The sequence below is a fragment of the Callorhinus ursinus genome, unplaced genomic scaffold, assembly GCF_003265705.2.
Source record: "Callorhinus ursinus isolate GAN/ISIS: 27379988/994484 unplaced genomic scaffold, GSC_fseal_2.0 scaffold6, whole genome shotgun sequence".
NCBI classification, from domain to species: Eukaryota; Metazoa; Chordata; class Mammalia; order Carnivora; family Otariidae; genus Callorhinus; species Callorhinus ursinus.
The window spans coordinates 59,194,237-59,219,615 of record NW_027397068.1 but is presented as its reverse complement, the minus strand read 5'-3'; the positions used below and the strand labels follow the sequence as shown (position 1 = coordinate 59,219,615).

At 41.3% G+C, this 25,379-nt stretch overlaps 1 protein-coding gene and 1 pseudogene across 4 annotated transcripts in view; both read right to left on the bottom strand.

Annotated features, from left to right (window-relative positions):
* The window catches only part of STX11 (syntaxin 11), a 48,844-nt gene that overhangs the window by 19,117 nt on the left and 4,348 nt on the right, over positions 1-25,379 (bottom strand). The window contains exon 1 of one of the 4 annotated variants that reach the window (XM_025866272.2): positions 19,582-19,922. The exons of the other annotated variants lie outside the window; for them this stretch is intronic. The gene's annotated coding sequence lies outside the window, so the exon portion shown is untranslated. Of the gene's footprint in view, positions 1-19,581; positions 19,923-25,379 lie in introns of those variants that run through there. 4 annotated transcript variants of the gene reach the window in all.
* Positions 9,122-11,318, bottom strand: LOC112819277 (heat shock cognate 71 kDa protein-like; annotated as a pseudogene).

Genomic DNA, 25,379 nt, shown 5'->3' with positions numbered 1-25,379 from the left:
GAGGTCATATGATACATGTCTTTCTCTGATTGACTTATTTCGCTCATATGCTCAGGGAAATGTTAAGAGAGTGGCTAAGTGTTGAGCCAGCTCTGCCACCACTGGGTCTAGCCCGGACTGCTTTGCTTTCAGGGTTCCCAGCAGTAAGACAGGGCAATGCTTAATAGATGAGTGCTTTTCAAACCTCTGCTTATGCCACATTTCTTCTCTCTACCTTATCTTCCCCAAGTATAAATATCTTCTGCATGGGATTGTGGACAGAATGAAATGAGATAATCCACGTACAGGTCTTTGAAGAGTGCCTGGCAGAGTAAGCTCTCTTATATGCTATTATTGTCTCTTCGTGATTTTTAATTCACTTAAAAAGGCAAAGAATATTCAGCAACTATAATTGTATAAATATTAGTATAAATAGTGCATTTGCTAATATATTACCAACAGTTTATTACCCATCTCACCTATAGTCATAAGTGAACCCTCATATTTGGGTTTAAATAATTTTTGTTTTAATGCCCTTATTATAAATCTTTTCTGAGTACAAAAGCAACACATGCTCTTCTTTATTTTTATTTTTTTAAAAGATTTTATTTATTTGTCAGAGAGAGAGAGAACACAGCAGGGGGAGTGGGAGAGGGAGAAGCAGGCTCTCCGCTGAGCAAGGAGCCTGATGCAGGACTCCCTCCCAGGACCCTGGGATCATGACCTGAGCAGAAGGCAGATGCTTAACTGACTGAACCACCAGGTGTCCCGACACATGCTCTTTTTTAAAGAAGAGGGGAAAAAAACTCAAAAAACAAAAAAACAGAATTGTTTCACTTGGAAAGTAAAAATGTCACATCATCTAATACTACTATATATAATAACTATACATAAAACAACCAATCCAGACTCTTTTCTATCTTACAAGGTTGTGAATACTTAAGAGACAACATTCAGAACTGATCCTGACACTGGGAAATATGGAATGGTTCCACAGTAAACCATAGGAGTTCTCTGGGGTTTCTTCCTGCCAGAGGCATCCCTCAGGGAAGCAGGCCTGTAGGGCGCATCCCTCTGTATTTTCTACCACCAACATTTTTGTGCAGGTGAAATCAGGAACAATGAAAACAACTTGGAAAGGGGAAGGAAATTCTAAAAAGGAATAGAATCCTTATTTTTTGCTTTCATGTTTAAGAATCTCAAAATGGTGATCCCAAATCCACACATCCCAGAGACGGTAGAAGAGTCTTAAGGGGCTCTGTCAGTCTGAGGACCGCTATCTTCAAGATTCAGTGTTTATAAAGTCAGTGACCAGGTTTTCTTTGGGGAGAAGATTAATAATTTTAATTCAGTAAACATCCACTGAGCATCTCCCTCATACATGTCTCACAAAAGTAAGCCCTATTCCCCACCCCAGTAGTAAGTAAAGTTTTGTTGTTAGTAGTGGTAGGCTTTGTTTGGCTTTCCAGTTGGATACAGGACCATGGAGGGAAGAAGTCTTGTCCCTCAGCTAGCTGACATGAGTCCTGAAAGGAAATGTGGTGTAGGAGAGAGGGTGCTCATCTAGCCATCAGAGGACTTATCCTCACTTCCATCTCCAGCTGTATAAAGTCGAGCAAAACTTCTCATGACTTGGAGTGGCAGGTTCCTCGCCTGTAAAATGGTAATGACACTACCTATCTTATAAGGGTCTTTTTTGGGGAAGGTAGGGGTGGAGGAGATCATTAAATGATGTAAGTAATGCTCGTAAAAGCACTCTATATATCTGAAAGTATTTTACAAACATGGTATTAGGAATTATTATGTTGTACCATTGCCATCCATCATCAGTTTACTTCTCTAGGTAGTTTATTCAAAATACTACAAGTACTACCCCTTAAGAAACATGTACAGACCATGTGATCTAAAATGATCCTCCAACACCACACAACTATTCTATTACCAGTTTTTATATTATTAAACTACTCAGGGGACAGAATATTAATGCCCTATATTCACTCAGAACCACAGCAAAGTAGGAGTTGAAGTTTTTCATTTACTGTATGAAGGAGGGCCAAGGGAACAAACTCCTTTATAATGAAAACTTTTATTTCAAAGTGAATATCTCACATTATCCCTGTCGAAGAAGACAAACAACAGCTCCTTGCAAAACAAAAGTAACAAACTAGAAAGCAGGAGCTGACCAAACTTCTTACACATTTACCCCAATAAAAACCATTCCATGTAGCAGTTGTGCTGTTTAGTGCTATGTAGAATCAACACCTTTAGGTGCTGAGAAGTAATCTTAACAGACGTTTTAATATTAATAGAATTTACAATTTCCCTTACGTGGGAGCTTCTATTTTGGATGAAAGGGAAGTTGTATCTTTACAGAGGTATTGGTAACATTCATAATTGGAATCAATAGATAATTCCTATCTGTCGGGTGCCTGGGTGGCTCAGTTGGTTAAGCATCTGCCTTCAGCTCAGGTCATGATCTCAGGGTCCTGGGATTGAGTCCCACATCGGGCTCCCTGTTCAGCAGGGAGTCTGCTTCTCCTTCTCCCTCTCCCTGCCACTCCCCTTGCTTGTTCTCTCTCTCTTTCTCTCTCACCCACTCTCTCTCAAATAAACAAATAAAACCTTTAAAAAAATTCCTATCTGCCAAAAATTGCAGAAAATTCTCTAGCTAAAGAATAATTTTATCTATTCCCCCATGCACAGACTGTCAATATCCCTGTAGATTAATTCCAACAACCATAAAATGCATAGAATTTTAAGCACCATAACTTTCTGTTGAGTATTTATTAGATTTTAGCATTATATTAAATATCTCAATTTTATTAGCTAAAATATTTATAACAGCATAGAAATGATGGCATGTTAGGTTTATTTTATTTTTATAAACCAAGTTGAGCACCCCGTTAACTAGATTTTAAGTAACATTCATAAAATAAGCTATGGGATTGCTGTTCCTGTGCATATCTTTCAGGATGCATGTGTTTGCCTGGGCTACTATGAGAGAGACTTTTATGTGTTTATTCAACAGGTATTTGGTGAGTACCTACCATGTGCCAGGCAATATAAGAGGATAAGGTTAGGGCGCCTGGGTGGCTCAGTTGGTTAAGCGACTGCCTTCGTCTCAGGTCATGATCCTGGAGTCCCGGGATCGAGTCCCGCATCAGGCTCCCTGCTCGGCAGGGAGTCTGCTTCTCCCTCTGACCCTCTCCCCTCTCATGCTCTCTCTCTCTCTCTCTCTCTCTCCTCGCATTCTCTCTCTCAAATAAATAAAATCTTAAAAAAAAAAAAAAGAGGATAAGGTTAGCTCAATGAGCAAAACAGATGTGGTCTCGGTCTCTTCAAAGTATTTTTTTAGATAAGCAACAACAGAAAAAAAAAAGCTTACAGAAAGCACTTTTAAAGAAAAAAATGCAAATTTAGAAATGTCAAATAGGCTTCTGATATACTTAAAGTACAGACAGAGCTGAAACCAAAACCGACTTATGTAACTTCCTGATTTTCGACACACTTAAAGACAGAACTATGAAGATAATGAGGGAGCTACCTCTTCGGTTTTCTGTGCAATGACAAAAAGTTTCTTAGTTTCAACAACTGTTGTCAACTATGACACAAAGATATAATAGTTTAGTATTTAAAAGAGGAAGCAAAGTCTAATAAACCTGCATTGAACTCCCAATTTGCTCTGAACAAATTGGAATTAACACTACCAACCTCAAGGGGTGCTCAGCAAGGTGCCTGACACACAGTGAGTGAATTCTCAACAAATGCATACTTAACGGTTTTACTCCTGATGGTAAACATACACAGTTTCCATGAACATCAACAGAAAATTTGTAGATAATAGTTGAGTTATTTGCTTTTTACTTACTGCCCTCAGTCTATCTTAGCCTAAAGAAACTCCACTATGGCCAATTTATCCTGCCCTCCTTCTAGACATGCCCTCCAAGCAGAGATGACCCTCACCCCTCCCTACTCCTCAGGCAAATCCAAACTTGTCCACTTAAACATCCCAGTCCTATGTTCAGTCTCTACTTTTTAAGGCAGTAATAGCTATTTTGATGAATATATCTGTTCTTATGTGCTTGTAGCTTAATTTACCACTTATTCTAGAAAACACATTTGTATTTTTAAAGATGACCTCTATATTCTGGATAAAATGGTAAATTAAACAGTATTTCTGCTCTCTTCCAAAATCCTACTAAAAGAACTTTCACAAAGGCATAAGCTGACAGGGAGAAAGAGCAGAGAGAAGATAGCAACAATAAAATTCTGGAAGCTGTGAAGCAAGTGGATGAGAGATAACTAACCTAGCAGATATTTTATTTTTATTTTTTAAACAATTATTTTTTTAAGATTTTATTTATTTATTTGACAGAGAGAGAGAGAGACAGCGAGAGAGGGAACACAAGCAGGGGAGGTGGGAGAGGGAGAAGCAGACTCCCCGCTGAACAGGGAGCCCAATGCGAGACTCGATCCCAGGACCCTGAGATCATGACCTGAGTCAAAGGCAGACACTTAGGTCCTGAGCCATCTGAGCCACCCAGGTCCCCTAAATTAATAAAATCTTTAAAAATAATAATAATAAAGACATGATGAGGAATTTGGAGGTCCAGTACTTTAAATTCAAATTCTGAATAACAAGAATTTCAGAGAGAACACATCATATGGTGGTGGGGGGTGAGTAAAGAAACAGATCACCTACAAAGCATCAAGAGTCAAGACGCTTTGGACTTCTAAATAGCAATACTGGAAACTAAAAAATAATGGCACAATACCTTTAAACTTTTGAGGAAAATGTATTTTCAACCCAGAATTCTAAGCTCAGCCAACCATCAACCAAATATGAAGTAGAATAAAAACATGTTCGGATAGACAAAGTCTCAAAAAAAATTCCTATGTTCTTTCTTGGGAAGAGACTGGGGAATGCATTCCAACAAAACAAGGAAGTGAAGCAAAAAAGACACAGACTATAGAATCTTAACCTGAAATCCAACAGAGGAGAGAGGCAGAGAGCAACCCAGGATGATGGCAGAGGGAAGCTCTAAGATGAGAGCGGGGCACTTGACTGGAAAGACCATCTGTCTAGATTAGGTGAGTAGGAGACACGAGAGATTTCTTCAGAAAGATGAAACTCAGAATTACTGATGGGTCAAAATTTCTTGGGAGGAGATTTAGACAATTTGGGATTGAATAGGTTGTAAGTATAAATAAAACTAAACTAACAACAACAGCAGCAACAAACCCAGACAATTAACCTCCAGGAGAGTAAAAAGATTATGTGGTTATAGGAGAGTAACCTGGATATAAAACATGGATCTCCTGTGATTGGCACGCTCATAATCATAATCATAATCATATAATTATTAAATACTGATCTAACTCAAACTAGGATTCTGCTGTATTGGGAAGATGGGATGAAGGAACAGGAGAGGTGCATATCTCTGGCAGTGAGGGCTAAAATGAGCTAAATCATCATCTTCTGTACAGGGAAATCAACAAATAATACCCAAAATGGAAAAACCAAGAAAGAGTAATAGAAGCATGTTATTTAGAGATATAAATATAAGTACCAAAAGAATCAGTAAACAGAGTAAACACAATAAAGAAAAGGTAGAGTAAACATACGTGCCTTGGGGGAGAGGGAGATGAAATAGAAAGAGACCTTTTTTCTTTTTAAGATTTTATTTATTTATTTGACAGAGAGAAAGTACAAGCAGTGGGAGCAGAGGCAGAGGGAGAGGGAGAAGCAGACTCTACACGGAGCAGGGAGCCCCATGCGGGGCTGGATCCCAGGACCCTGAGATCATGACCTGAGCCCAAAGGCAGACGCTTAACTAACTGAGCCACCCAGGCGCCCCTGAACCTTTTTCATTAGACTTTCATTGTTCATTAGTTTTATAGAACTAGTTGAATCTTTAATTATGTATGAATGTCTGATAAAATTAAAAACTAGAGAAAGGAAAGCAAGGAAGGGAGAGAGAGAGAGAGAAGGAGAGAGAGAGAAGCAAGCAGGAAAAAAGAACAAAATAGGCTTTCGGAAATGAAAAACACTAGCTAAAAGGGCAATGCTGTAAATTTTGGCTGAGGGTAACCAGAAGCTCTCCAACTTGCCTGCTTACTTCTTTCTCTCTCTCTTTCTCAGATAACCGTCTCTTTACAGATTCCACTTCAGAAAAATGAACACTTAGATGCATTTATAAATGGAATCTGGAATTCTCCCCCAAGTTAATTTTTTTGACTGAACTAAATCCAAAATTCCTGCCAGGGTTAAAAAAAAAAATTCTAAAAAAGAAAATGATCCTTAAATAAAACTCAAATAATAAGTGATTAAAGTTTTTTTATAAATTGAAAAGAAAATAGCACTTGTGAAATGGGGAGCGCCCTAGCAGATATTACCACTTGTCATAAGACAATAATTAAAAGCATAATAATTTTGCAAACATAAAAATTAGATTAATGGACATGAACACAACATTGAGGAATAGATCAATTATACATAAAATGTTAGTATATGAAAAGGCATACCATCAAAAAGTAATAGTGAAGGAAAAGAATATTAAGCAACTAGGCTGGTATAATTGAGTAGCAAGAATTTATTCCTCTCTAATCCTTTTATGCCTCAGGGACATCAAAGAATTAAAAATGCAGAATCAGTAACAGAAATGCTAATAGAAAGTAAAGTTGAACATCAGTATTCTGGGAAAATAACTTTCTGTAAGATGTGAGGCTATGCAAGAAATGCAAAAAAAAAAAGAATAACAAATATTAAGGATTAAAGCAAGAGACTGGAAGAAAATATTTGCACAAAACATAATAAACATTGTATAGGTACTCAATGTTATGTGCAGAGACAATCCCAACTGGTAAAAAAATAACATGACAATAAATTTTTGAGCAAACTATGTAGAAAGGAATTTCACAGGAGACCAAAATATTCTTAATAAAAATATGAAATTATCATCTACTATTTAGCAAATAAATACAAATTAAAAATAATACATTAGTTTAGACTTATTATCTTAGCCAAAAATGAGTGGGGAAATCAGAATATAAGATTTGTCTATGCTTTAGTTACTAGGACTAGATGGAAAGAATACAAAATAAAAACATATTTTGTGTACATGGATGGACACAGAGGGTACTAAGTAAGCTAAGTGAAATAAGTCAGACAAAGACAAATATCACATGATTTCAAAACAAATGAAAAAACAAAACAGAAACAGACTCATAAGTACAGAGAGCAAATTGGTGGTGTCAGAGGCATGGGAGGTGATTGGATGGAAGAAGTAGGTGAAGGTGATTAAGAAGCACAAACTTCTAGTTATAAAATACATAAGTCACCAGGAATGTAAAGTATAGCATAGGGAATACAGCCAATAATATTGTAATAATGTTGCATGGTAGCAGATGGTAACTATACTTATTGTGGTGAGCATTTTGTAATGTATATAAATGTCAAATCACTATGCTGTACACCTAAAACTAATACAATATTTATATACTATGCTTCAATAAATTTTAAAAAATCCTTATTCTGTGTTCATGGTGTTATCAGTGGTGAGTATAGGTATGTAGATGTCAACAGAAAGGAGAAAGTGTCCCTAGCACTCTAAGTTTCAACAGAAGGCAACTAATAACTTGACAAATTTTCCAATTAAACAACAAAAACATACTGACTAACTGGGATTTTCCTCTTTCAGATGAGTTGACACTACCAGCATTTTGATTCTTTAGGGAACAAACTCCATCTTCTAAAGAGTTTTCAAAAGGAGAAAATATTTCATTTTACCAACATAGACTTTTATTAAAAAATTCCAATTCTTAATGAAAATATCAAAGTTGAAATAATTTACAATTAACAAAGTATCCAACCAGATTCACAGTGGCCTAACTCATAACCTGTACTTCAGTAATAAGTCAAGTTTGAACTACACAAAAGAGAAAGTAGAAGAAAAAATGTCGAGAATGATTTCCTAACCATTCATGTACTCAATATACACAGTATTTACAGTAAAAGCAAGACCAAAAAATTAGAGCATAAATTGACTCATACTTGAAATAAACCAAGGAACATGCCAAAGCATGGGAAGAAAGATCTAAGAAAACACAGTAAATGGTCATAATAGGACATCACATGTCTGTTCACTGAAAGTCACACTTTAAGCCTGAGTTATGTTTTCACTTGCACTATGTTTTTTTTTAAGATTTTATTTATTTATTTATTTGAGAGAGAGCAAGCAGGAGGGGCAGAAGGAGGGGGAGAAGCAGACTCCTCACTGAGCAGAGACTGATGCAGAACTCGATCCCAGGACCCTGGGATCATGACCTGGCCGAAGGCAGATGCTTAACCAACTGAGCCACCCAGGCGCCCCTGCACTATGGTTTTTAATTCTAATTTTTAGTATCAATGTTATTCCAATGTTATGGTGTGAACATATGTCTAAGGTGACTTAAGCGAGACCCATACCTCCATCTACACCTAATAAGTGCTGCTCCATGATGACTTAATCCTCCCTTCCCTACAGTCAGCCAAGTGGATGGTATTTTTAGTAATTAAAGTAGACATTCACAGGATAAATATGCACATATTAGCACTTGGCATATTTGCTTTGTGATAGCAGGTTAAACAAGAAATATGTCCTCAATGGAGAACTAATTTAATTACTTTCTCAACCCAGGGAGCACCTCTTAATTCAGATACTATATTTTAGGTTATTTATTTAATGTAATAAAGTATAATAGAAGAGCTGTTGCAGATTCAAAGATTTAAAAATCCAGAGATCACAATCCCTGCCCTTGACGAAGTTTATAATTTATGGGGAAAAAGAAGCCGATACAGAAATACTAAAAAAGCAAAAACTGACCAGAAAAGGAGAACAAGGGCCCAGCGTGGGCTGCCAGGACAGGCGGAGGCTCCAAACTTCAGCACCATTGCTGAATCCTCTCTCACCAGGGCCAAGAATGTGAAGCGGGCAGATGAGGAGCGAGAACAGACATTGACCTCTGAGAAAATGTGCTTCAAACTTGATCTGTAACAGAGCCTGGAGGCAAAGCTGTCAAGTACCTTCCAAGGCCAGAGTCATCAGATTCTTAAAATTAACTTTTTTTGTGCCAATTAAATACAGTTTTATTTAAGACATTGCATTTTCCACTTAACAATATAGTGCTTATAAAGTGCAATGTTCATTTCCTTTCCCTGTGCACGTATTTCATATTCAAGTATCAAGAATGCCCAGTTTATTTACTATAGCAGCTCAACATTAAAACTGCCATGGAATTTGCTACAAATTTGGGTCCTTCGAATATTTTGTGTGGAACAATGCTAGACCTATTCTCAGGTTGGCTTAATCAACCTCTTCGATGGTGGGTCCAGAGGAGGCACCACCAGAGGGAGGAGCTCCACCACCAGGGAAGCCTCCAGGCATTCCTCCTGGCATGCCCCCTGCACTCTGGTACAGTTTGGTAATGATAGGATTGCAGACTTTCTCCAGCTCTTTCTGCTGGTGTTCAAATTCTTCCTTCTCTGCAGTCTGGTTATCAAGCCAATTGATGATTTCATTGCACTTGTCAAGAATCTTCTGTTTGTCCTCATCGTTGATCTTGCCCTGAAGTTTTTCATCTTCAACAGTTGCTTTCATGTTGAATGCATAAGACTCAAGTGAATTCTTGGAAGACACCTTGTCCCGCCGTTTCTCATCTTCAGCTTTGTACTTCTCAGTTTCCTGGACCATGCGCTCAATGTCTTCCTTGCTTAAGCGGCCCTTGTCATTAGTGATGGGGATCTTGTTCTCTTTCCCTGTGCTCTTATCCACAGCAGAGACGTTGAGGATACCGTTAGCATCAATATCAAAAGTGACTTCAATCTGAGGAACGCCATGAGGGGCAGGAGGGATGCCTGTGAGTTCGAACTTGCCAAATAGGTTGTTATCCTTGGTCATGGCACGCTCCCCTTCATACACCTGAATGAGCACACCAGGCTGGTTGTCAGAGTAGGTAGTGAAGGTCTGTGTCTGTTTGGTAGGAATGGTAGTATTAACGCTTGATAAGAACAGTCATGACTCCTCCAGCAGTTTCAATGCCAAGAGAAAGTGGAGTGACATCCAACAGCAGCAAATCTTGAACATTTTCAGATTTGTCTCCAGAAAGGATGGCTGCCTGGACAGCTGCACCGTAAGCAACAGCCTCATCAGGGTTGATGCTCTTATTCAGTTCTTTCCCGTTGAAGAAATCTTGTAGAAGTTTCTGAATCTTGGGGATACAGGTAGAACCACCCACCAGGACAATATCGTGGATTTGAGACTTGTCTAGTTTGGCATCCCGAAGGGATTTCTCTACAGGGTCCAGGGTGCCATGGAACAGATCATTTAATTCTTCAAACCAGGCACGAGTAATAGAGGTATAGAAGTCGATTCCTTCATATAATCAATCTCAATACTGGCCTGCGTGCTGGAAGAAAGTGTGCCCTTAGCACGTTCACAAGCAGTACGGAGACAACGAACTGCCCTCTTGTTTTCACTGATGTCCTTCTTATGTTTGCGCTTGAACTCTGCAATAAAATGGTTGACCATCCTGTTGTCAAAGTCTTCTCCACCTAAGTGGGTGTCTCCAGCTGTGGATTTGACCTCAAAGATCCCATCTTCAATAGTAAGGATTGACACATCAAAAGTGCCACCTCCTAAGTCAAAGATCAGCACATTCCTTTCAGCACCAACCTTCTTGTCTAAGCCATAAGCAATAGCAGCAGCAGTTGGCTTGTTGATGATTCGAAGTACACTGAAACCAGCAATAGTTCCAGCATCTTTGGTAGCCTGACACTGAGAGTCATTGAAGTACGCAGGTACCGTGACAACTGCATTGGTAACAGTCTTCCCAAGGTAGGCCTCTGCAATTTCCTTCATCTTCGTCAAAACCATAGAGGACATCTCCTCTGGATAGAAACTTTTTGTCTCTCCCTTGTATTCTACTTGGACCTTAGGCCTACCAGCATCATTCACCACCATAAAAGGCCAATGCTTCATATCACATTGGACAACAGCATCATCAAATCTACGTCCAATCAGGCGTTTGGCATCAAAAACTGTGTTGGTGGGGTTCATCGCAACTTGATTCTTTGCAGCATCATCGATCAATCGTTCGGTGTCAGTGTGAAGGCGACATAACTTGGAGTGGTTTGGTTTCCCTGATCATTGGCAATTATTTCCACTTTCCCGTGTTGGAAGACACCCACGCAAGAGTAGGTGGTGCTAAGATCAATGCCAACCGCAGGTCCCTTAGACATGGTTGCTTTTGTGTGGGCCTGGCTTGGCTTGAGGAGAATTCAGCTGTCTGGTGATCTAGCCCAGCGTTCAATGAGTTAAAATTAACTTTTAAAAAATTGGGATATAAGCCCATGATTTTCAGAGCTTTACATGTATTTTCTTTTACTATATATTACATGTTAAAACATTAACTTCAAGCAATGGCACATCGAATGAGATGCAAAAGACTTCCTTCTCTGCTCCTTGCTATTTTCCTCATTAAATGAAAGAGTCATGTTCTTGACCTCTTTTTGCCAAAGTGTGTGCTTACATACCGGACAGACACAAACACACACACACAAACACACACACACACACACACACACACACACACACGAAGGATTGGTCAGTTTTAAACTAGATAGACCAAAAGATTTTCCTTTGTTACAAAGCGGCCCTTTGTCTTAGAACCAAAGCCAGCTTTGTAGCTTCTATTTTTATACGTTTCAGGAGAATGGGAAACACTCTAACCTTAGACTAAGCTGGATGACTGGCTCTATGATCTCACACTTTCTGGCACTTCCTCTTTCCTGTATTCACTATATGCTATTGTTAACTGTTTGACTCCCCATCCTCTCTGCTTACCCATAACTTCCACAGGCGCTGTACCTGTTGTGTTTGCCATGTACCCCAGAGCACCCAGCATACAGCATCAAAATGTCTTAGGAGTTTATCAGACTCTTCTTTAGGTGACTAATACTTCCTGCAATGACCAGACTCAGAATTGGTAGGTTTAAAAGTGCCTTTCCCTTTGAAGAACAGTAATTATTCCTTATTTCAATGAATAAGATAATATATTTTCTTGTCATAGTTCTTTCTCTCATCCTATTGGATGGTCATTTAAAGGTATAAGATAGCCCCTCAAAGCTTCATCTGAGATAAAATTTCTTAGAACCTTCTTATTCTCCTAGAAAGTTTACTGATTCCTATAAATTCACTGACTTGTCCCCTATGACTATTCGAGGAATTTTGCCTCTCTCACCCAGCTAGTAAAAGGCCAAGTCAGACTGATCCCTCTCTCTTTCCAGCAATCTGGGGCAAAACCAGCCAATGAATTTGGGACAGTCTCTCATGGCCACACCAGAGATATGCTATGAAAGATAAGCGGTAAATGTTGCTCAATCAAACCTGCTGGGATTAAGGCTCGTGTGTTCCTCTGTTGTTCCACAGTTTTCATAGCTTCTTATTTGAAGAATCCCACTAGGCTTGGTCACCATCAAAAGCATAACAGCTTAGGTAAGTGGTTCTCAAACTACAGTATGTATAAAAGTCATCTGTAGAAAATTTTTTGAAAATATCCGTTCATAGGCTCCACTCTTAAAGATTCTGTTTCAATAGATATCAAATGTGGGCCTGGACTTTCTGTTTTCTTTGTTGTTGTTGTTTGGTTTGGGGGTTATTTTTAAAGATCCCACGTTATTCTGATGATTATAATCTACAGGCTACATATTGAGAGTCACTGGACTGGTCTGGGGCTTTTCAAAGGTGTAGAAAGATGAGAGAGGGAAGAAGGGAGAAGAAAGAGAACATGTAGGCTAATATCACAAAATTGTTTGCCATTCAACAATGTTAAGCCCAGAATCACAGCAAAGGCCAGTATGCATTACACGTGTGTTCTGGGTCTGGACAGCCAAGGGCTTTTTGTTAGCTGTGGGATCAGAAGTTAGTGTTCTATGAGGCACCTACACGCCACTCATCCCAGCCTTTCCTCACTGGGTTCCCCGTCTGCTCTTCGTCTTCCTAGGATTAAGCCTCCTTTGTCTTCTTGCTATCTGGTCAGCTATTCTAAATCCTTAAGGGCCTTGGAAAAAATGCCAACTTTCTGGGCTCCACTCAGCAGGGCAACAGTCTGGATCAGAAAGACACAAACAAGGCTGCAGCAGAGGAGAGTGCTTTCTGCCATACAATGGTTGTGGATGATGTGATATTCTGATCCCCTTCAGGACCAAGGCCCTCATTCCCCCAATTGCCAGAAATGTTGGCTACTGAAGGCTCAGAGCTCCAGGAATTGCCTTTGACTGAAGGAAGCTGCTTAGTCCACGACTGCACCTCATGCCTGGGTGTAGCCCATATCCAGTGACTCGTCAATGCAGGGAATGCAGATGGCTAGCTTCCCTGCTTGCGGAACAATTCTGAAGGGCCATTCCTGCTCCAAAGTTTCCTGCCATTGAGGCCCCCATTGTACATGCACTGAAGTTCAGTTTCTCCCTCTGCATAATCCTGAGGCTCTCTCTCCCTGACAAGTGCTGTTCCCACAGCATCTTCCGATAAACCTCCTGTATGCAAACCTCACAGTCTATTTGCAGGGAATGTGACCGAAGTTGCTGAACTTGCCTTTTTCAGTCAAGCACTGACAGCACAGTGTAGTGGGCCTCTGTACCTGACTTCTTGGGTAATCCGGTGGTCACTTAATTTCTCCAAGTGTGTCCTTCCTCAAGTATAGAGTTCGAATACAGACAACAATAATACTTACCATTTCTGTTTTGCCAGGTTTTTATGAGAATTAAAAGAGAAAACATATATGAGAGTACTTTGTAACTAATGAAGAGCTACATCATACTATCAGCTAACATCTCTATATCCTGGTTTACCATGCAGTAATCAAGGAAGAAGGAAGGAGAATGTAGGGTATCTACCAATATGATACCATTCAGCTTACACACTGGATGCTATTAGTAACACAAATAGCGTTGTGTTTGTGTTACTGATCAATACAGCTAGGCACAAAATAAAAAAAAATTAGAAATAAAACCAGGAGGTCAGATGTGCACTACCGTAATCCTGAAACTGAAAGAGAAGACAGAACAATATTTGTTCACTCTGTTTCCATATGAAGACAGCAACAGAGCAATTTCCACTCCTCTGTAAAGTCAGAATTCACATTTTTACCCAATAAGTTATGCAATGAGTAATGGAATATCTCTTACATCTTTGAACAGAGAAACAAGTATATAAAATGAGGAATACTTTTCCAGGCAACTAAGTATTTTCTGGATTACCTTGATACTGTATCCACTAAAAAGAAAAGAAAAGTAAAAACCAATACACAAATTAAGTTGAAAACACTGACTTAGTTCAAGAAGAATAAGTGGAAGTTATCAATTCTAAAACTATGCTTTATATTAAAAATTACCAAATTACTGAGCCTTACCAAGAACTTAAATGAGATATATAAATAATGTCTGGTATTCACAGACTCAGAAGGAGTGGCTAATGAACAACTTAATCTGACAGATGGCTTTATTATCAGCAAAAGTCACAGAATGATTATAACTGGAAGGAAGCTGAAAGACTTATGAAAGTCCCCAACTTCAGTGATTCTCTGCTCTCAGAGAAACCACAGTTAAAAAGAAGAGGCAAGACAAACCCACATGAAATATTAACCAAAATCCTTCCCTTTTTTATTATTTGAGTACTGAATGAATTACAGATAGGCATACAGGAATTCAGAACAAGGGGTGATCATTTGGGCTGGATCATTCCAGAAGGAAGGCTTCATGTCTCCCATATAGTGGGAAGATATGTCTCCCCATATAGTGTCTTCCCATATAGTGGGAAGCTATAAATACCTTGTTTGCCTGTTAAGCCTGAAGAGCTCCTGAATGAAACATTTCCTTCATGCATGGAGAAAATATTTTAAAACTTCAAACTTAAGATGAGTTTGCTGATTCAGTTTAGGTAGAACATTAATTCAGTATTTATAATTCTTAAATAGTTCAAAGTAGAGGTTTTTGAGAAAAAGATAATTAGATGCTGCTTGCTGAACAAATATCAAAATCTTAATCTAACTCATGAAATAATGAGAACAGTGAAGAGCTGAGGCCAGATTTCAGGGGGAAGTGGGGAGCTGGGCTTGTTTGTCTAAAATACCTTTATTGGGATCAAAGGAATCTACCTGGATACTAAAAATAGAAAAATAGGTCCCAACCCCTAGAAATCTGAGTCATTTTGCCTAGTTATAATCAAGAGGACAGGGGACACTGCAGGCCAGTTTCACTTAGTAAGATTCTGGAAGTTAGAGGCAAGACCTGCTTCGGGGTAAAGCCAGAATAAAACAGGCCCCAGAAGGTAGATCACAAACCGGCAGTGTAAGATTTAGAGTTATGCGCCTGCTTGAATTTGTTAGCAATTCTTCTACCATTGGACCCTGCTCTGTAGATTAATATCCCCTGGCCAACCTCTCCGTTTCCCCACAAGAGGGATACTACAGATTTCTGCAACAGATCATTGACTACATCTAAGAAATGCAAAGCAGTGAACATTCAGCGTTTGGGGAGAGTGGTAATCAAGGCAGCTCTAAAGACACATTTGTTAAAGTTCTGGAAACTCACAGCCAGAGTGAGTCTCCATAAAAGTGTTTCAAATTCCCAGGAGAATTTTTGTGATTATTCTAGGCTTATTCCTTCTGGGTTTGTTTGTTTATTTGTTTGTTTTGTTTTTTGTTTTTTAGTTCAAAATGGTGGTTTTATTAAAGCATGGAGACAGGACCCTTGGGCAGAAAAAGCTGCTTTCCCCAGACTGTGAGAAGCAACTGATTAAATAATTCAGGGTGGGGGGGAGTAAAGATAAGGGAAGTTTCTAGGCTTATTCCTAGATCAACCAAATATATTTAGGGGTGAAGGTAGGGGAGGTGATGCCATGCAGCACAATAGGGCCACTGAGGGCCCATCTTATATATTGGGCCATCCCTGGACAAGAAAGAATTGTTGGCATCAAGACAATGACTCCAGGGGCGCCTGGGTGGCTCAGTCGTTAAGCGTCTGCCTTTGGCTCGGGTCATGATCCCAGGGTCTGGGATCGAGCCCCACATCAGGCTCCCTGCTCCGCGGGAAGCCTGCTTCTCCCTCTCCCACTCCCCCTGCTTGTGTTCCTGCTCTCACTATCTCTCTCTGTCAAATAAATAAATAAATAAAATCTTAAAAAAAAAAGTTAAAAAAAAGACAATGACTCCAATTTGAGTATACCACAGTGTCTGAGACTTCATTCATTCATTCATTCACTTACTCATTCACTCACTCATTCATTCATTCATTTATTCATTCATTCTTAGAGATACCATATCAAAGCAATGTGGTTCAGAATGTAAGCTCTGAAACCAAGTGCATGGGATCAATTGCTAGCTCTATCAGTTATTAACATTACACTTACTTCACCTGTCAAAAGCAGTCAATTGTAGTACCTAACTCACAGGGATGCAATGAAAAGTAAAAGACTGAAGTTACATAATGAGCCTAGAATTGTGCCTGGCACTAATAAGCACTCTATACATTTTAGCTATTATTATTCATTCAAAAATTTTAATGAGCACTGATTATGTGCCAAGCACTGTATAAGGGCCTCATGGTCCTTTAGCACAAACCTATTCTTCTACTTAGGTTCCCATCCTAGTCATTAACTAGGAATGTAGGAGTCATCCTAAACTCCTTCCTCTCCCTCACTGCCCACCCCTAAAGATGTGGCCAAGTTCTGCCTATTAGACATGTCAGCTCCTTCCCTCTTTTCCACTCCTCACTATCACTGCCTGACTCAAGCTTTCTCCCATTTCTCTTCTCAGATATTACAGTAATCTCCTGTGTGTCTCCCTAAGGCTGGTGTTGTGCTCATCCAATCTATTCTCCATCTTGATTCTAAATTGTCTTTCCAAAACACATATCTGACAATATCATTCACCTGCTGAAGTCTTCTATAGGATAAAGTCACAGGTCCAACATGGCACATGGGACTTTGTAATGTGGCCCAATCTGTCTCCCCAGCCCTCACCCTGTGCCCATACTAACCAGGCTGGAGTTCCCTGACAGTACAGTGCTGATCCTTCTGCTGGGTCAACTATCCCTCCATCTGCCCGACAGCTCCTCCTCTTAGACTGAGGCTCCTTATTTAATCAATAAATGCTTCCTAACACCTGCCATGAGTAATGCCTGTACCAAGGTCAGGGAGTACAATGATGAAGAACACACTCAATCCTTTCTTTCTCATAGAAAAAGTAACTAAGTAACTTTGAGGCCCTTGAGGGAGAAATGAAATATGGAAATTGAGATTGAGTTGTCTCAAGTTTAGCATTGTTTCCCCCACTAGTTGGAATACCTTATGGAATTGCAGAAATTGAATATATTTTGGCATCAAGTCCAAAAGTACCTCAGCAGACTTCAATCTCAACAATAAACTGTGACGCAGTAGATTTAGTCATTTTGACTTGTACAGCCATGATGTGTTGGAAAAGATTGATTTGAACTATAAAAAAACAATAATCAGAAAGTTGTTTCAATATGGTGTCATAAAGTTATAGGCCATTAACTGGCCACTCTGTTTTTAAAAGGTAAGTAACTCTAAGTGCCTGCAATTGTCTAGGGGTAATAACAGGCTGAGTTTCTTTTTACATGGTTATAAATAATATGAAATATGGTTAATTCAAACACTTTAAGAATCATTCCTTTCTAATTAATACATTGTTAAATCACTCATTGAATGAAATGCTTACTGAATAAGCACAATAGGCTATCTACAAAGACAAGTAGGTGATCAAACTCAAAACTTTCCTCATTCTTCCAGCAATGATGACACAGTTCATTCAAAATCCCAGATCTGTAGAAATATATCAAGACAGAAGCTCTACTGTGGACACAGATTTGTCATAGTGCCCATCTCCTTCATTGGATTTTCCAACCTTCCACACTAGCGTTTATGGCCCCTTTCAGCAGCATCCTGTCTTATTTACGATTGTATAACCAGAGCTCTGTGAAAAGCCTGGCACAGAGAAGGTGCCTGATAACTGTTTGCTGGGCTGACCTCAGCTCAACTCAGCTCCAACAGAGATGCTGTCCCCTTCTCTACTTTGTGTTGAGACAGTGCACAGTCCTTTCCCAAGAGCCACTACCCAGCTGCAATGGGACCTATCAGCTTAAATATGTTAATATCTCACCTCCAACAGGTATCCACCGTCTTCAAATATTTTCATATCGCACTAATTTACTAAAGACAAACTGTCCAAAATATTTGGATTCAGAGAGTGACATTCAATCACTATGTAAAATGACATATTTCTACCATACCATACCAGTGAAAGTAATAACACTTGGTTATTGAACAATGAACTTAATTTTCTCTTGGGCCTCTGCAGCAAAGCACATGATTTGAATGGTTCTCTTACATCAGCCTATTGACCCTAGCTGGTAGGCTGTACCATCAGGTGTTTTAGGAAACTGAAAACTTGAACTGTTACTTCCTATACCACCAGCCCCAGTTTAGCAGTGCACGCACTTTATATCTTAGTCTTACTTTACACACACCCAGAGTGAACCTCACTTTTCAAAAGTTCATTAACAAAGTCTCACAATTAAAAGAGCAGCCCTGTGAGTCATTTTTGGATACCCGTGTGGAAATAACAACTCCTCCCTTTGCTGAGAAACGGCTTCAACAAGTGCATGAGAACCACAGGAAGTAATACACATCTCAGCTATTGTCAGAGGAGTCTAGAATTCCCTCTCAGGGCTGTGTGGCTCTGGCAGTCACCTTACCACTATTTCTAAAATAGTTTTTTTATGTGGGCTTGGAAGGAACTATCTCAAGGCAATATCAATTTCTCCGTATTTCCTGGCTCCTTGAATCATATTGTCAAGTTCAAGTCAAGAAGTACCCATTCTGGTGTTTTTGAGAAAGTGCAACCTAAAATAGGGAGTGAACAGCACCTGGGTGGCTCAGTTGGTTAAGCGGCACACTCTTGATTTCGGCTCAAGTCATAATCTCAGTGTCCTGAGATCAAGGCCCCTGTCGGGCTCTGCGCTGAGCGTGGAGCCTGCTTGAGATTCTCTCTCTCTCTCTCCGCTCCCCCCCCCCCGCCAACTCTCTCATAAATAAGTTGATAAATAAATAAATTAATTAATAAAAATAAAATAGGAAGTGAACAGGTGATCACACCGAAGTAATGTCCCCGGTAATTCAAAAGAACTTCAGCCTCTCGACTTAAAACCAAAGTAGTCTTAGGTGCATACTTTGTAAGGGAATCCTATCAACAGGTACCCGAGGTAATTTCAATGCAGCCCTAAGTGCGTAGTCCCTTGCCCACTGAGAGAGAAAAAAAGTCACTCCGCTGTACATGAGAAACCCAGGGCCGAGTTCGCTGAGGCGCGAGGCGGCGGCGTGAGCACCGCGGCCAGACCCGAGATCCCCCCAAAGACATCCCTCGAAGCCCAGCCAGCGAGGCCACCCTGGCGCCCCCCGCGGCTCTCCGCGCACAGCCTAGCTGGGTGCATCCTCGCTCCTGGGCCACTTAGGGAGAGACAAAGAGGTACAAAGGGAAAAAACGAACCAGGAACAGGACCGAGCGCGCGAACCGGGAAGCCCTGTCCTGCGCGGGCGCCGGTCCCACGCTGGGAGTCGTGAGAAGGAAGGAAACCTGTCGCGCGACTCCTGGCGGCGAGGCTCCCGGCGCCTCCCGCGGCCCGGACTGGGCTCTTCCTCAGCGGCCCGAGCTCCGCGCCGCCGCCGCCGCATCTGGACGCCGCCGGCCCAGCCCCTGGTGTCGGCAGCGCCCACAGCTGGGGGAGCAGGCCCCGCCCCGAGACGACTGCGCCGGCCGCCCGCGCGCCAGTCCCCGTCCCCGCCCCGCCCGGAGTCCGTGCGCCCCGAGAGCGGGCGGGCCCTGCGGGTCCACTCCAGCCGCCTCCCCTCTCCTGGGCGCCCAGAGGCGCTCTCCGCGTGCTGCCCGAGGCACCTCGCTCGCTCCCCCACCCCCCCGCGGGGAGGGCGGCCGGAGGCCCCGGACTTTCCCCGGGAATCCCCCTGGCGCTGGTGACATTTGCCGGCCGGACCCGTGCAGCCGGTTCTGAGTGTGGGTGTGAGTGCGAGAGGCTGGGGCCGGCCCTGCACCCGATGGGACCCGCCAGGAGGCGGGCAGGGAGGCTGAGCACCGTCCTGCCAGAGCCCCCTCCGACTCACCCCTCTCAAGTAGCCCTGAGCCCCAGCCGGGTACATTCATTCATTCAGGACCAACTGAGCGTCCACTCAAGGACTGAGGATACTACCCTGGTTAAAAATAGCTCCAAGACCCTGCCCTCGAAGACCTGGCATTCCAGTGCGTAAAGATAAACGGATAAAGGGTATATTATGCGAAATGGTGGTAAGTATCTTGAAAAATAAGATTGAGGCTCAAAAGTTAGGAAATGCTAAAAACAAAAACAAAAACAAAAACAAAACCCCTCATTGATGGGGACTTTTCAGAGAAATGCAGAAGCCAACTGAAAGAGTTCTCAATGACTGAAGCTAGAACAATTTGAGCAACAAAATAAATAGTGGTAGTAGACTGCAATCAAAGTAAAAAGAGGGGCGCCTGGGGGGCTCAGTCGTTAAGCGTCTGCCTTCGGCTCAGGCCCTGATCCCAGGATACTGGGATCGAGCCCCGCATCCTGCTCCCTGCTCCGCCGGAAGCCTGCTTCTCCCTCTCCCTCTCCCCCTGCTTGTGTTCCCTCTCTCACTGTGTCTCTCTCTTTCAAATAAATAAAATCTTTAAAAAAAGAAAGAAAGAAAGAAAAACATCAGGCAAATTCCAACAGAGGGACATCCTACAAAATACCCTGTCAATGTCATCAAAAACAAGGAAAGTCTGAAAAACTGCCACAGCCTAGAGGAGCCTAAGGAAACATTACACTTAAATGTTTGTGGTATCCTGAATGGGATCCTGCAACAGAAAAAGGCCATTAGGTAAAAACTAAGGAGGGGTTACCTTGGTGGCTGATTCGGTTAAGAGTCAGCCTCTTGATTTCCTTTCAGATCATGATATCAGCGTTGTGAGATTAGAGGGCTCCCCACTCAGTGGGGAGTCTGCTTGAGATTCTCCCTCTCCCTATACCCCTCCCCCCCCATTCTCGTGCTCTTGCTCTCTCTCTCTCTCAAATAAATAAATAAATCTTTTTTAAAAACTAAGAAATTCTGAATAAAGTATGGACTTTCATTAGCAGTATAGTATCAAGATTGGTTCATTAGTTATGATGATGTGCCATACTAATTGTAAGATGGTAGTAATAGGGGAAAATGGGAATGTTTATGAGAACCCTCTATACTATCCTTGCAGTTTTTCTGTAAATTAAAACTGTTCTAAAAAATGAAGTTTATTTTAAAAGTTAAGTAAAATAAGAGAGATGAGGGGTGTTATAATTAACTAAAAACAAAAAAAGGGGGGTTTATTTCAAAGGCCTCTAAGATAAGAAAACAGTTTGAGGGAGGAAGCAATGTGGATATTTGGGTTATGACCATTTCCAGCAGAGAGATCTGCAGATGTAAAGGCCCTGAGGCAGGCGCATGCTTGGCTTCTAAGAATAGTATCAGTGTGGGTGGAACAGAATGAGTGGGGGAAAGGCAATGGGTGGTGGAGCTAGGGGTGGACAACAGAGTATGTAGGGCCTAGGTGGTCATGATAGTCTTAATATTTTACCCTGATTGAGAAAGGAAGACATTGAAGAATTTTTAGTAGAGGAGTGACCTGATATGGCTTTTTTTTTTTTTTCTGTTGTGTTGACAAATTAGGGGAGAGGATGGAAGAAGACCAATTTTACAAATTCTTCTGCAGGGGAGATTTATCTCCTCTACACCATTATTGATTGAATCTATAGAATGAGTAAAGTAAATTGCCCTCCCCAGTATGGGTGGGCCTCATCCAATCTGTTGAAGGCCTGAATAGAACAATTCTCCCCGGAAAAGGGAGAATTTGTCCTCTCTGGGCCTCTTTTTGAACTGGGACATCAATTTTTTCCTGCCTTCAGACTTGGCCTCAAACTGAAAGTTACACCATTTACTCTCCTGCTCAGGCCTTTGGACTTAGACAGGAATTATAACACCAATTTTCCTGGGTCTCTATCTTGCCAACTACAGATCATAGAAATTCTCAGCCTCCATAATATATATATGTTTCATTCATATATACATGGTTCTGTTTCTCTGACAACCCTCACTGATTCAAAACGCTAGCAGTAGAGCTGGTAAGAAGTGGGCAGGTTCTGGATATATTCCCAAGGAGAAGCTGACAGGACTGGCTGATTAATTGGATGTAGGACATGACAGAGTAAAAGGAACCAGGATGAGTCAAGGTTTTTACTTGGAGCAATTAAAAGAAAAGAGGTTCCTTATGCTAAGCAGGCAAGACTGCTTGAGAAGCAAGTTGTGGGCCTGGGGGAGGGGAGGGGAGGGTTGCTGGGGATTAAGAGTTCCATTTTGGACACTTTAAGTTTTGAGTTGTCAAGAAGACATTTAGATAGATGAGTCTGGGATAATGCTATTAATTGGGAGTCCTTAGCATATAGGTGATATGCAGATAGGATTTAGTGAAGTCTGAGTCCTGGGGCACTCCAAAGGTCAGAGGTCAGGAAGGTGAAGAATCAAAAAGGGAGAATGAGAAGGTATAATCAGTGATATAGGAGTTAGACTAACAGACAGTGCTGTTCCAGAAGCCAAATTAAAACAATGTTTCAAGAATTAACTCTATCAAATGCTGCTAAGGTGGGTAAAATTAGAACTGAATACAGCAATGGGCTTGGCCACCTGGAGGTCAATGGCACACTTGATGAGAAGAATTCTGGTGGTGTGCAGTGATCAAACCTGTCTGGATTGGGCCCAGAGAGAACGAAAAAAGAATAAATGGAGACAGAAAAATGGGGCAATAGCTGGAAGAAATATACGGTCAAGAGAGAGGTTTCTATTTTTAATTAGAAGATATGCCTGTTTGTATGCTCATGGCCATGAGCCAAAAGAGAAGGAAAAAGTGAGGATGCAGAAGCGTGAAGACCATTGCTGTAGCAATGTTCTTGAGTAGATGAGCAGGGGTGGGATCCGAAGCACAGCAGGAATGTTGGGGTTAAATGGAGAAGATAGAGAAAATAGAATTCTTTTCTGATAGCTGGAGGGGAGGCAGAACTTATGGGCACAGATGCTGGTAAATGTGGAGGCGGAATGTTTTATCGGTGAAGAAACAAGGTTATCAGTGGAAAGAAAGGAAGTTTGAGAAGAGGATAGAAAGTACGAAATATCATCCAGGGACAGTGAGAGAGTAAATAGACTCTGAAAATATAGTCAGAGTGCTGGATAACACTAAGGGTTCGTTTTGAAGTCAGGGACCAAGATATAAAGGGAGGCCAGTTGGGATAGTTGTGTATTCTCACCAGCCTCTTTTGCCTATTTGGGCAGAAATAATGCTAGGCAGAGGTCCAGATACAACCAGAGTTTGGAGTTGCCAGCTGAGTACGTCGGAGGAGCGAGGGACAAGAGCATGGAGCATCTATGCAAGGGAATGATTTTAAGGAAGGACCATGGCACTGAAACCAAAGAAGGAGAGAAAAGAGGACTTAAATGATGGTGTTGAGGAAAGTGAAAAGCTGTTAGGTTAATGGATTGGAGGCTCCAGGATGTCAAGGAATTGTGCAGTGGGGGATTAGAGAGATTCAGTTGGAAAAATGCAAGTTGGTTATCAGAGAGTGGGATCTTTGAGACTTAGATGATGAAGGGCTGAAGATGTTGATAATGACAAAGTCTAGACGGACCTGGGTTTTCTGCAATTGATGTGCCCACCCCCTTCTAGGCTCCCAGGTTGGTCTCCTATGTTTTATACATTTTTTCTGGAGAGGTTGGCCCTCACCTCCAGTCTGGATTTTCTGAACCATGAGTATGGATGAGGACTTTAGGATAAACCCAGCTAAAGCAGGACAAGCATTTGGAGAGGGGGATATCTGCTACATGAAATGAAGTCTTGTCCTCTGTATACACCATCTTGTATCCTACTGCCATCCCAAATTTGAAGGGCTCATAAGCCCACTGAATCCCAGGATTGGACGGTCATCTACCCCAGCCACCCCTCTCACATATAACTCCTCCATCACCCTCAGTAAATAGTCATTTTTTATCCCCACACCATGTAGTAACCACCAACCATCATTTCTCTTTGCCATGCTAGTTTGCAAACTCCTTGAGGACATATTAATTAGTTTAACCTGTCTTTTTTGTGTGTGATACAATATTTGTGACATAAAACTTACCATTGTCACAATTTTAAAATGTAAAGTTCAGCTCCATAAGTACATTCACATTGTTATGCAACCCTCACCATCCATTTCTAGAATTTTTTATCTATCCCCAGCTGACAACTCTGTACCCATTAAACACTTAATTCTCTAATCCCCCACTCCCCAGCCCCTGGCAGCCACCACTCTATGTTCTGTCTCTGTGAATTTGACTATTCTAGACATTCGTGTATTTTTTTATTTATTTTTATTTATTTGACATATTTTATTTATTTGACAGAGAGAGACACAGCGAGAGGGAACACAAGCAGGGGGAGTGGGAGAGGGAGAAGCAGGCTTCCCGCCGAGCAGGGAGCCCTATGCGGGGCTCGATCCCAGGACCCTGGGATCATGACCTGAGCCGAAGGCAGACACTTAACGGCTGAGCCACCCAGCCGCCCCATATAAGTAGGATGGAACAATGTGTATCCTTTTGTAACTGGCTTGTTTCACTCGGCATAATGGCTTCAAGGTTTATCTATGTTATAGCATGTGTGTCCGAATCTTTTTCCTTTTAAACGCTGAATAATATTTCTTTTTCAGTCATTGCTTTCATTTTTCTGGTGTGTATACCCAGAAGTGGAATTGCTGGATCATATGGTAATTCTCTGTGTGATTTTTTTGTGGTATCATCAGACATTTTTCACAGAAGCTGCACCGTTTTACATTTATACTAGCAACGCACAAGAGTTCTGATGTCTCCACCTCCTTGCCAACACTTGTTACTTCTTTTTTTTTAAAGATTTTATTTATTTATTTGAGAGAGAGAGAATGAGAGCCAGAGAGCACGAGAGGGAAGAGGGTCAGAGGGAGAAGCAGACTCCCTGCTCCTGCTGAGCAGGGAGCCCGATGCGGGACTCGATCCCGGGACTCCAGGACCATGACCCGAGCCGAAGGCAGCCGCCCAACCAACTGAGCCACCCAGGCGCCCAACACTTGTTACTTCTTATAACCTAGCTCTGATTTGCTCTCCACCTGACATGCTGCTAGACACATGATGTGGTATGAGTGAACGAACAGCCGTTGTTAACCCTGTTGAAAAGGGAAATGAGATTAAATGAAT